Here is a 14,223-nt window from a genome sequence, read left to right as displayed (position 1 = left end):
ATTGGGCCTCCTTCTCCTTTGCCCGAGTTGTGTAAATGTCCTGGAAATCTGATGAAATCCAGAAAATTTGGCAAGGACCATTCGGTTTCTTTCCCCTGGGATGATCACTGATACACTTGTCTGTTGCTTTGGAGGCAGTCTGCTCTGCAGCATCTCTGCCAAAGTTTGACAGCAGAGTTTAGTTTAGAGCCTTGGTGGCTTGGATGTAGGCTCCCCCAGTTCACCATGGCATGCCTTCTGTAGTTTTGCTAATATCCATGGTTGCTGCAGGGGAAATGAGGCATGAGCTCCTAATTCTCACAAAACCTCCAAATATCTTCCCCTTTGAAATCCAGGGAACTAATTTCTCCCAAGGGCTGCCACCACCTTTTTTCTCTCCCCTTAAAACGGTCCTGTGTGAACTCTGTTTAAAAGCCCTTACAAAGGTAATGTTGGTCTCTCCTCATGTGGGGGGGGAACAGAGATGCTGAAACATTTCTTTTTATTTTATATTTTATTTTATTTTTAATTTATTTTTAACATTTATTTATTTTTGAGAGACAGAGACAGAGCACGAGTGGGGGTGGGGCAGAGAGAGAGGGAGACACAGAATCGGAAGCGGGCTCCAGGCTCTGAGCCATCAGCACAGAGCCCGATGCAGGGCTTGAACTCACGAACCGTGAGATCATGACCTGAGCTGAAGCTGGATGCTCAACCAACTGAGCCGCCCAGGTGCCCCTTTATTTTATATTTTAAAATTTTTTATATTGAAAATATTGTATGTATTATATTAAAAGTATTTTGTAAGAAATGATTTTATATTAAAATATTTTATATTATTAATCTGGAGTACTTGCCCAGATTAAGGAGTCTGTGCCAGACTGGCACTTACTACTTCCAAACTTAGTAGACTCTTACCCCAAGGGGAAACAAAGGTCAGCTGAACTAAGCAGCAAGCTAACTAGTAAAAATTGTGAATTACATAAAAGCAGATATGTTAAATTCAGGATTATTCCATTTATTATATGATAATAAGGAAGCTCATCACAAACAACAACTATACGTGGTGACAGATGGTTATTGAGGGGGCAAGTTCTGTCAGGATGCTTCGGTTATGGAACAAACTCTTAATGTTTCTACACTGTCAGAAACCAGTGTCGTCTCAAATTTTGAAAGATGTTTAATAAGATGCCAGGGCTCATTTCTTTGTCTTACAACTGTGTGGCTTTTTATAAAAACTAACAGTTTTAAAGATATTTAATTTTCCTGGGTAAGGAAAGAATGCAACATGTTTTCCAATGGAAGATGAGATCAGAGGCCAAAATGGACATTAGAGGCTTGGAAGAATAGAGTGTCTATAGACTATTATGGCATGTCTCATAACAGAACAGTTTTTTATGAAGTAGGTGATGATCTTGATGAAGCAGTCAACTAAACGAATTTCCACAGGCCATTTTTAGAGGTAGAAAACGAGGAATGGGGCATGTTTGTTTTAGGATATGGATATACAGCTATTATATAAGCAATTACTATTATTCTATTCACCTTGGCTTTTTTTTCTGTCTTACATGGTTCCCGTCTGTTTAATTTCTAGAAAGATTAGGTAGTAGAATTTTTTTAAGTGTGTCATTTAGTATTTTTCTTTGCTAAAAGCAGTCTTCCTTTGGTATTCTTTTTTTCTTTTTTTTTTTTTTTTTGGTAGATCCAATTTTTTTGATTCTGCCATATGCACCTAGACAATCCTTGATGTTGATAATGGTGGTGATGTTGGTGATTATAGATGACCATAATTGAAAAATCTAAACTATGCATCTCTTTTGTTCTCTTCCTGGAATACCAGATTGTACATTCAAGTGCACCATTCGACTATCACTGAAAGTGACAAATTTAGTCTTTTGAGATATCTTGGTATAATGCCATAAAATCTTTTAAAATGGTAATCGGAAAATATTCTACCAAAAGCTACAGTTAAGTACAAATTTTTGCCTGAATGACCACTTTTTATTTTTCTTATTCTCCAGCGTGAGACCTGCAGTTAAAAAAAAAAAGTATGATTCATTTACTCATTTAACAAATCCTTATGAACCTGTGAAGGTTTATACTGTGGTTCTCTAATCCTCACTCTCTTGAAAAAAAGGAGTCACTCTGTTCTGATGATTAGGACAGGTATATGGTGCCAGAACCCAACTTAATAGTCTGTATTAGAGCAGAAACTGATATTAGAAGTTTTATTAATTCTAAGTTTGTGTTCCAGCCTATAGACTAGAGAATAAGAAGGTCAATCTCTTACATTTCATCTTGAGTCAACCCTTGTCTCCCACCTCCCTCTAGTCACCTGCCACCCTAATGTGAAATGCATCTCTCCACATAATGCACTTTTTTAGGTTTAAAAGACTTCCACTGTTGAGTCTCCAGTAGGGAATGGCAGTATCCGGGCTTTAGAAATACACAGAGGAGGAGGATGAATGTCGGGTTGAGGCCCCAGGTGAACGTAATCTTGCCTTCCAGGCAGCATGTGACTAGTTTCCTACTAGGCCGATTGTGAAGTCCCCTCCGATTGATGAAAACACATTCTGGGCTCCTGGAGGCTGTGGATAAATGGGGCGCGGCTGAATCATACTGAAGGCTGTAAGATGGAGGTGGCGTAACGAGCTCACTGGTTTGGCAGTCACAAGGGCTGGGATTGAGTCAGTAACACTTACTACTGGGGCTCTCCAGGAAGTCTCTCTAACCGCTCTGAATTTTAGTTTCCTGAACCATATAAGGGGAATAATATTGCTTCATAGACAAGTGGTGAAGATCTCCTACAATAATATGAGAAATGTTTTACATGGTGTATACCTCATAATAAGTATTCCACGTTCCACTCCTGGGTTTATTTTGCAGTTTATTCCTAAGGCTGCTCCTTCAACCAGTACCTCTCAATGAGAAATGGCCTTTTTTGAACTCTGTGTAATTTTTTAGATTTTTTTCTTAACATTTAAAAAATCTTTTTGAGTCTCCTTTTTTTGGGTTCCCCAGGGAGAATCATTTCAAATTTAATTTGAATGCTCTCCAACGCATCTGCCTTTTCTTCTGCTCAGGAATCTGCTCTTGCTGTGAGCTAGTTGCTGGTGCATGCTACGCCAGGATGCCCTGGTTCAGGCTTTACGTGGGCCTCCCTCTATGGCCCTGTTTCTTAACGTGACCTCTGGTACCACTTTGGGAACCTGCTCTCTCCTCCAGCTCTCCACCTTGTCTTTGGATCTAATTTACGTCTTTCTCTCAGTTGGTTAGAAAATATTATACCCTTCACTTTCTTCTGTCAAGAAAGAGGAATAAGGTCTCCTGGTGGGGGAGTATAGGTCTGGAGAGTTCTCATGGACTTCCCCCACAGTTCCACCTCCCAGTGACCCCATTACCCTCCCGGACTGCCGCAGTTTTCCCTCACACCGACCGCTCTGCGGGAGCTGGTCTGTCATGCCAGGCTCTTTCCTCACTTACAGAGATTATTCTTTCAGGGGCCCCACTGGAACTGTCTTCAGTCTAGCACTCTTGCCTCCAGTACAAACCAGAAGCAGGTTGCCTTCTGTGAGCCCCTTGGGCACCATGCAAATCAGAGGTTGTGCCTACATACTGATGGGTATACCGATAAATTCCTTATGTCAGGGTACCAGAACCTCACTTAAGATCCCCATTCACTATAAATAATTTCAGTGAAAATAGCAGACTTGTTTGGGAAATAAACATTACACATAACTAGATAGGCAGTATCATAACATGTAACGCCTCAAAAAAAAAAAAAAAAAAAGAAAGAAAGAAAGAAAGAAAAGAAAGCTCTTTAATGTTACTATGAGTCCTAATGGATTGACCCTGTTATCATTATAAAATGTCATACTTTGTCCCTAACAGCTTTTGTCCTGAAGTCTGTTCTTTTCCTCTAGTAGCATTCTCACATCAGCCCTCTTTTGGTTACTGCTTTCGTATTACATCTTTTCCTATGCTTTTATCTTCTACCTATTTGTGTCTTTGCATCTAAAATATGTCTCATATAGACACATATAGTTGGATCCTTTTTAAAAAATCTATCTGCCTTTTGACTAGAGTGTTGAATTCGTTTATAATAATGTATTTACTGATAAGATAGAATAATAGTAAGATCTCTCCAGTCGATATCTACCATTCGTCCAATTGAAAAAAAGAACCACTGGGGCGCCTGGGTGGCTCAGTCGGTTAAACGTCCGACTTCGGCTCAGGTCACGATCTCGCGGTCCGTGAGTTCGAGCCCCGCGTCGGGCTCTGGGCTGATGGCTCAGAGCCTGGAGCCTGCTTCCGATTCTGTGTCTCCCTCTCTCTCTCTGCCCCTTCCCCGTTCATGCTCTGTCTCTCTCTGTCTCAAAAATAAATAAAACATTAAAAAAAAATTAAAAACAAACAAACAAACAAACAAAAAGAACCACTAATTTTACCTGCAGACCCAGCCAATGACAGAATCAAATATTTCAACCCCCAAATAATATGACCTTGGTAATTTCCTTTTTCCCCTTTAAACATTAGTAATTTTCATTCAATTAGTCTGTCCAGTTGACAGTTGACTCTCATGCACCCTTTCCCAAATAAAGGCTTTCTCAATATTTTCATCTGAATCTTTATTTGACAGCTTCTTACATAAAAACATCTTAAAAGGGAGCCTTGTATCTATTTAGATAAAAATCCATCTGCCATTTATATAACATATTTTAAATAGAGTGGAAAATCAAACGTTGCTGTTAAATATTAGCTAAGTACTGTTACCTGCTTAAGGCTTTGCACCTGCAATTTACTATCTTTCTTCAAATACATTAGCAAGTATTAGAGATGTGATAATGATATCCCGGTGCTAAACTGAGTCAGGGCTAAGCTAACCAAGAGAAATAAAACAGAATTAAAAAGGAGAAAGCTTCTACCCCTGCGATTCACTGTGATTTAATGCAACCACTTGAAATTCCTTGTACACAGTCTACATTTTGCAAAACGCTTTACTGGTAAGAGCTGGTCAGTCACTTGTTACATGTGTAGACACATGCTTGCAACACAAAAAGTATTTAAGGCTTATCTCATTGAACTTAGCTGACCAACTGACTGTGTAGAGCTGCTTATAGTGGTGTTTCTAAGTTGATGTTGGTACCGAAACGATCCAACGGACTACAACAGCAGGAGGACCTGTGTATTGAAAAGAGCACTGGGCTCTTTTAGTTGCTATGTATTACTTCGAAGCAAAATAGAAACATTATTTGCATGACTACACCAACTCTTTTTTTTTTTTTTGATACTATAATCACTCACTGAACAAAGTCACCCGTTTAGTTCTGACAGTGGTGAATTCACAGAATGTTAGCGTGAGAAAGTTCCACGGAGACCTTACAACTCTACTCCACATTTTTCACAAGAGCAAGTTGAACCCAGGTAGGTGAAGTTCATCTCCCTGGATCTCGTAGGTAGTTCGTGGCACCAGAGCCCAGTCCCATGCCCTTCCCTTACGCCACCAATTTCCACCTCTGGTTGCACATTAGAATCACCCAAAGAGGTTAGCAAAAATAGTGACATTTGAAACTCGCCCAGATCAATTCAATCAGAATCTGTGGAGGGTGGAGCTAGGACACTGATGGTTTTGAAAAGGTCCCAGACAATTCCATTGTGAAGCCAGGGCTGACTCTCATTTTATGCTACTCTCTTGCAGAGTAAAAATATTTGCAAATATTACCTGATGAATTAAAAAAAATTTTTTTTCATGATTCATTTGCCTTTTGTTCACTAAGCGTAGGTGATGAAGCATCTATTGCTTTAGGGTGGTCAGATAAAAACCAAGGACAGAAACATCAGTGTTTGGCTTTGATTTTCAAGATAAACTTCAAAAAGTATATAGCAGAAAGGATAGCTTTAAAAACTAGACTTTCAAAGGCAAGGACTAAGTACTTGATAGAGAAAAGGTTTTCTGAGGGGTGCCTGGGTGGCTCAGTCAGTTAAGTGTTTGAGTTCGGCTCAGGTCAAGATCTCACAGTTTGTGAGTTCGAGCCCCGCGTTGGACTCTGTGCTGACAGCTCAGAGCCTGGAGCCTGCTTTGGATTCTCTCTCTCTCTCTCTCTCTCTCTCTCTCTCTCTCTGCCCCTCCCCTGCTCATGCCCTGTCTCTCTGTCTCTCAAAAATAGTAAACGAGCATTCATCTTTTAAAAAAAAGAAAAGGTTTTCTGAATTCAAAATTATTAAGTATCAGAAGTCAGTTGCTGATGGACTCAAGTGTGGAGTATAAGAAGTGAACCCCAAAAGAGGAAGGATTAAGGCTATGTTGAAAGAGTCATTTCCAACTGTAAAGAAAGGAGGGTAAAAACAATAATGATGGCCACTTTTGGGGGAGTTGGGGTGAAGATATGGTGGAGGGGTGCTGGCAGAGGGCTCAGAGAGAACTGGAAGCAAATAAAAGATATACGTCTTAGGGTGATTACCTGGTATATTAGCATTCTCCAGAGAAATGATACCAATACGATGTGTATGTGTGTGTGTGTGTGTGTGTGTGTGTGTGTGTGTGTGTGTGTGTGTTTATTTATTATTAAGAAACTGACTCACACAGTTATGGAGGCTGGCAAGTCCAAAATCTGCAGGGAGCCAGATAAGAGCCACTGTTGCAATTTCAGTCTGAAAGCTCTCTGCTGGCAGAATCTTGGGAGGTGGATGGATAGAGGGGTGCATGGGGAGGTGAGGGAGGAGAGGAGACAGGGGCAGTCTTCTGTCCCATTTAAGCCTTCAAGAGATTGAATGAGGCATACCTCATTATGGAGAGCAATCTGCCTTACTCAGAATGCACTGATTTAAATGTTAATTTCATCCATAACAAAAACCTTCACAAAAGCACCCAGTATAACATTTGACCAAATATTGGGGCTTCATAGCTCGGTCAAGTTAACACATGAAATTAACCAGCACACCTGGTATACACTCAGTTGTGCTTATATTATACATACCTCCTCCTGTCTCCTTTCTGCTATGTCCCACTCAGAACTCAAGAGAGAAGAATATCTGCTCCCAGATCTATTTAAGGGCCCAAATGCAAAAGGAATCCAGGAGACCATTGAGTAGACTAGAGGGCCAGTATGAGGAACCTCACATCCCAAAGCCTTACTTCCTGCTAGAATTACATTTTTAAAAAAGGACGGGGTAGAAGTTGCATACTTGGTAACATGGGATCTGAAAATGCTAGCACAAGGCCTTGAATGTTGTGGCTGCTAAATAAAGGTTAGCTGCCTTAGAAATATGATAAAGTATTCGACTCATATCCAGCGACTCACCTGCTGTTACAACTCTTAAATCAGTACTAGATTACAGGTGCCCTTTTGTAGCCATGAAGGAGCTGAAGTGTTAAGCAAAGAAGACGAGAGGTAGGAATGAGCATAAACTTTCCCCCAAAGTTTAAAGTATTGAAACAACAATGCTTGATAAAACTCATTTGCTTTTTATAAATTTATTTCCTTTCATCAGTGGGCCATTTTCTATGTTTATCCATAATAATGTACTGAGAAAAAAAGACAAATGTTTTATAAAATGTGTTTTAGACAGATAATGGTTTTAAAAGCAGGAAAAATATATCTAGTCATTGAACAGGTATGTGCTTGGCAAAAGGGAAATAAATGAACCTTTTAAAACACAATTTTTCATCAAAATGAGCTTTACTTTTAAAAAATGATGGCAATACACCCTGTGGATACTTAATATAAATTCATTTGAAAAGCATCCTAGATCTTGTTACCCAGTGATCAATTGCTTTGTCTTTATTTTTATTTGAGAAAGCCAAAGAGAGAGACCATAATTCTTCTGAATAATACAGACCAATATTCAGCTATTTGCTTGAATTTCACAGCTCTGTGTGAGAATAAATATACATTCATATTTGTTCCTTATTTTAATCATTACTTTTCACAACAAAGGTTTACTATGTTATTAACTTTCTCTGTACAGAGGGAATATCATTAACTAACTCCAACCATATTGGGAACAGATTGAAAATCTGTATGAATAGAATCCATAGAACTTAAGATACAGTTTTAATTGGTTACAGCAGATTTTTATTTAGTTGAAATTCAACTTAATGTTTAATGTGAAATCTATCAGTATATTTGTAGGTATGTATGCAAACACATACTCCCTAGTATTGGGAATAAACTGAGACTGGCATGCTATTAAGGAATGGCACTTAGGCCATGGGACTCAGAATATCAGAATCCTTCCTCAGAAAAATGTGCTCTATCATTTTCTGGAAGGAGATTAATGAAGAGAACAATGACTAGTTAAACAAAATAACACTTAATTACAAATTAGGTCTCTGTCCCCAAAGCTATTGACAAAGTCTAATTAATTATACTGGGATCTAGTAGAACTTACACCCAAGCTAGTTATAGGCATAGGCACCATCCTATTGAGCCCATAAAACAAGAAGCTACACCTGCCAGCTCAGGAAAATACGGAAACAAGCAAGCGGAGAAAAGCATTTGCTCCAGTGCCTAGCCCTAAGTTGTCCTATACCACTTGACATGCATACCTCCCAGACCCAGGTGAAGTCTTCTGCTGAGCAAGAGAGTGGGAGAGGCAAAGTGTGTAAGAGTGTGTGTGTGTGTGTGTGTGTGTGTGTGTGTGTGTGTGTGTGTGTGTGTTTGAGGGGCGGTGTAGGAGGAAGAAGGCGAGAGGTGAGGAGTGGAAAGGTAAAGGTGGGGAGAGAAAGCTGGTGCCCTTACCACTTTCCAAATGTGGAAGGAAGAGTAGGAAAAAGAAAAAGCCTTCTTGAAAGCCCCAACCATAGAAAACTCTTCATAGTCCATAATCTAGATCCAAGCAGTTTAGCCCTCCCTCCTTGGGTGGAGAGACAGAGGGAGCAGAACTGCTGGCCTGAGGTCTGATTGGTCAGGGGAAGGAGTGAGGGAAGAGGCAGAAAAAAGGCCCAGAGCAACCCTAAGGCTAACCTCCATCTCATAGTGAAGTTCGTGTCTCAGTGAGATTTTTGGTTCCCACAAAATATTTTTTTCAGCCCTATAGCAGTAGTTCTTTAGACTCCTGAGATGCAATTTTTCAAAAATTTTCCCCAGAATTACAGATTTAACCTCAAGGAGGATAGACTCAGATATCACTCATTTTCCCAGTACTCACTGATGCTTAGTTTTTGAGGGGGAATAAAGAGGAAGTAAGATGACTCCTGTCCTTGAAGGAGCTTGTATTTTAGATATTGTCAAAAATAACTAGAATACAAACTAGAAAGTGCAAAGTACCTTATATATTCATAGTTCAAGGACACTGAGAGTTTGGAGAAAATAACATTTTTTAGCAATAGCAAATTCCACTCTGAATTTTATAAAGTAATACAACAAGTTTTGGAGTGACCTTTTAGAAACTCCAAACAGAATTCATAGAATACTTCTTCTTTTGAAGAGGGAAAAAAAATGCAGATAAGCAAATACGCACCTGCATGATTCAAATATTGATGCATCTGCTCCCAAGCTCTAAAACTAATTAGAAATTTGTTTCCTGTCTGCAATTAGCCTTTAAAAAGATGGGCATCCATTAACACGGTTTGATAGTATAATGACAAGCAATTAGTGATAAATTGTTCTATCCTGGAAAGAAATAACAATTGAAAGTAGATGACCTCTAAAGGAATTGAAAAATCACTATTTTTTTTTTAACTTGCTAACTTAATTTTTAAAATTTGGCACAAAGAATTCAATTTAGGGATCGTCCTCTTTGGGTGTGGATAGAACTTGAAGAAAATAAAGTCCTTTTTTTTGCTTTGGCTCTTTCTAGTTACCTTTTCTCTACCCTTCCTCCCTCCTCATCCCACAAACTCTACATTTCCACTGTAATAGAAGAGAAAAATAGCAGGGTACTTTCAAGACAAGGAAGCTGAGAGAAATTCCCTACAAGATGGAATTAATCATACTTATCGGAGAGATTTAAACCATTGTTTGGAAGCTGCAGAAGGCAGTTGTCATTTTAATATTAGGAAGAACTAACTTCTATAGGTTAGGATAGATCAAACATTCTTTTTTCAAATGTTTATAATTCCTCAATTTTATCAAATGTGGACTGGAAAATCCTTTCCTGGATGTTGTAGGGTTGATACGAGCATTCACTGAGTGCTGGTGAGGAGGTGGGCTAGCCGACGCATAAGACTTTGTCATGCACTGCATGAACTTCCCTCATTGAAATTATTTTCTTAACAAAGGAGTTTCCTGCATCATGCCTGTTGTCAGAAAGCTGTCCTAGCTGCACAATTGAATCCCTGCCACTGTTTTGAACTGAGCCATGCAGATAATCATGAACTGCACACACATGCCATTTAGGAAAAGAATGAAATTGAGACACAAAATTAGATGTAAGATGTTAAGTGGCATTAGGTCATTCCTTTTATGCCTGTTGCCTCCAGTGGATTGGAGGAGAACCGACTGTTTCAGAAAGATGGGTGTATCTGAAGTTTTAGAACGGGAACTTGATGTGATCCTGTTTAGTTAAATAGAATATGGTTAGAAGTCAGCCATCTTTTCTGCCTATGCACAAAATTCCCACAAATAGAACTTTATTGCTGATTTAAAAAATCCCTGTATATTCCCAACACAGTATTTCCCAAGACCATATGTCTGCTTAGGCCATGGGAGAAATAACTCAGATCTCTAGATATTATAGAAGATGCAGGGAAGTATTACACAGGTCAAGTGAGCAGATTTATTTGAAATAATAGCAACACCATTGTTGGACATGCCACGATGATGGCTACTAAAGATGCTACCATACAATGAGTGATAAACTCAATTTTAGGTTTAATGTTATTCAGTTTATTGACTTCCCTCCAATCAATTCCCCTCTGGCGTAGGTAGGTAGGCATCACTAACTTTCGTCAACCCTCTCTGGTGACACTACCCTTAAAACCTGTATGCCTCTTAAGACCAGAATATCAGATTGCAACCCAACATAGGCTATCTCTTGGGAATAATGTGATGTCTACCTTTGAGACCCTTACCTACCAGTGAGTGTACCCATTCTCCCTCATAGCTACCCAGCACCTAGGACCTCTTAACGTCCACATATGAAACCCATGATTTTCTTTAAAAAAAATTTTTTAATGTTTATTTATTTTTGAAAGAGAGAGTAAGAGAGAGGCAGAGAGAGAGAGAGAGAGAGAGAGAGAGAGGTAGGGGAGGGGCAGAGAGAGAGGGACACACAGAATCTGAAGCAGGCTCCAGGCTCTAAGCCGTCAGCACAGGGCCTCACGCAGGGCTCGAACTCTCAAACCAAGAAATCATGACTTGAACCAAAGTCGGGCTTAACCAACTGAGCCACCCAGGTGCCCTGAAACCCATGATTTTCTTTGCCAGCTAGAATATTCTTGCCTAGGTAATCAAATCAGCTTAAGCAATAAAACAATTTGGTGGCTATCATCGTCAATTGTTCATGCCCTCATTTTTTGGTAACTGTTCTCACTACTGTTGCCCGAATCCAAGTTTTTAATACATTTCACCTAAACTATTACAGTTGTGTCCTACCTGGTCATTCTACCGCCCCATTCATGTTTTCCTATAATAGACATTTATTCATTCATTCAACGTTCGAGTACCTACTATACTACATTGGAGGCAAAGCACATCATTGAATAATTTAAATTGCTGTCCTTAAATTGAAGGAGCTGTGTTTATTGGGAAAGTCTAGGCTATGGTATAGCATCAAATGGAACCACAGAGGTTGATAACACAGGTCTACTATCTTGCTGTATACATCCCCGTAGGATGACTGTCACTCTGTGCCAGATCATGTTCACAGTGGAGCAGCCTCTGTATGGAAATTTGTCTGCTGGTATGGCATAAAAAATCAAAGTGTGAGAAAGCACAAACTGGTTCTCAAAATTTCTGCCTGCGAGTGACCTATATCATACCCTCTTATATTTCATTGGCCAAATCAAGTGGTTTAACACATCTGACTTCAAGGAGTAGGGAAATATACACCTCTTCTAGGCCACCAAGACAATGGATATTGTTTAAGAGTAAAGCAATCAATCACATGACTTTACCATTTAGAGCAGGAGTCAGCAAACTACAGACTACCACGGGTTTGGTAAATAAAGCTTCACTAGGACACAACCACACCCATTCATTTACATATGGTCAATGGCTGCGTTTGCACTACAATGGCAGAATCGAGTGGTTAAGACAGACCATATGGTCAACTGAAATATTTATTCTCTAGTTCTTTACAGAAGATGTTTTCCTACCCTGATTTAGAAAAGCAGAAGGATACATGCATAAATATCTAAAATGCAATGTATCCACTCTCTTATTTCAGGATTACAGTCCTTTTATGGGAAGCAAGCAAAGTATACATTTAAATAAAAATCAAGTGGAGGCATTATTAAGAAAATGTGCCTGAAGACCAATATTTTTTTTAAGCACTTTGGAACTGCAGAGGAAACATCTGATTGAAAAGATAAGGGAAGACTTTTGGAGGAAATTGTATTTGGAATAAGCCTTGAAAAAAAGGGTTTTCTTAAGGGTACCTTCCAGTGAAAAATATTGCAGACAGTAGGAAAGATTTGAACAAGGAAAATTTAAGGTATGTTCAAGGAATGGTGAATACTTGTTTATGATTAAATGCAGGTATTTGTGATGGATTATGGGAGATGATGCTGTCCCTGGAAACACAAAATACCATCTGGAATTTTAAAATTAGAACTATATTATTAGAAGATACAGCAAGGGTGTTGAAAGGCTTTGAATCTTGCCTTTGCCATGGAATAGTTGTGTGACCTACCTTGGGTGACCCTAACCAAACTATTTAACCTCTCTGAGCCTCAGATATCCCTACTTATGATGAGAATAGTTGGAACCTCATAGTTTTCTGAGGATTTAAATAATGGATGTACAATGTCTGTCTTGTGCCTGATACACAGCACGTGCTCAATAATTGTAGCTATTATTATTTCTATTACTCTTTTTAAAAAATCTTTTAAAAGTTTGCTTATTTTGAGAGAGAGAAAGAGAGACACACACAGTGAGAGAGAGAGAGAGAGCAGGGGAGGGGCAGAAGGAGAGGGAGAGACAGAATCCCAAGCAGGCTCCACAGTGGAGCCCAATGCGGGGCTCGATCTCATCAACCGTGAGATCATGAACTGAGCCTAAACAAAGAGTCCAACCCTTAACCAGATGTGCCACCCTGATGCTCCTACTGTTAACTCTTGTTAAGCCATTGTCAATCTGAATTGACTTTTGCAGCCAGGCCCATTCCTAACACACACTTTCTGGTCTCTGGGCCCCTTTTCATGCAGTGCTTCCTGACTGGGACCATCTGCTACTATTTGCCATCTGTGGATCTTTAACATCCATCTCAAATCATCTTTTCTCTATAAAGTCCTCAAAGTGGCTTCCCACAATTTTTTTTTGGCTTCACAAAATTGAAAATTATTATCTCCTCCTCCCACAGTATTTGTAACATATTTCATTGTATTTTAGGTGTTAGGTATGTTTGGTCTACTTCAGACATCCATAAGATTCTTGAGAGAAGGGACTGTACCTTTGTCTTGTCAGAGTCTTTCTATATAACTTGATAGGCAGCATTCACTCATGGCAGGATGGTCTAGAAAATATTTTCCTTATTTCATGCTGGGAAGCATCTAATTCATGAACTGTCTCGGGAAAGTTTTAGTTCTGCAGCTAAGTTGATCTTTATAAATAAGGAAAACTGTAAGGTCATAAGTTGGTCTAGTTGTTGACTTTTCTCTACATTTTGAAAGCAACTAAATTGAATTGTATTCCTTCTCTCTAGTGTATAGGGAAGACAGTTTTAAAATCCCATTTATGAAATTCTCTGAACAAAAAGAAACTTCACCATTATTGTTTATTTTCTAAATATCTAATGAATGGCCTGGGACCTTCCTAAATTTCTGTTATATCGAAGCCACTAATGAATGACAATGTTTAAAATGAAAAATCCAATGCACGTGGCTTAAAACCACAAGTTGCCCCTCTTCCTTTTGATAGGTCAGGTTTTTTAAAGCAGTGCTGTCACAGTAAGAGACTCACAGCCCCGACGCTGGATGGATGAGTCCCTGGAGTATGTAGGAAACCTTAGGGCCCTTATTCATGTTGTTTTTATTCCATCACTTAACAATCTCTCTTTTCAATGTTTAAAATATACATAATATATTTCTCTAGTATTTTATGTATAAGATTTCTAAATAAAAATTAATTATATATGTATGCT

Source organism: Lynx canadensis, chromosome C2 (assembly GCF_007474595.2).
Source record: "Lynx canadensis isolate LIC74 chromosome C2, mLynCan4.pri.v2, whole genome shotgun sequence".
NCBI lineage: Eukaryota > Metazoa > Chordata > Mammalia > Carnivora > Felidae > Lynx > Lynx canadensis.
This window is presented reverse-complemented; position numbering follows the sequence as displayed.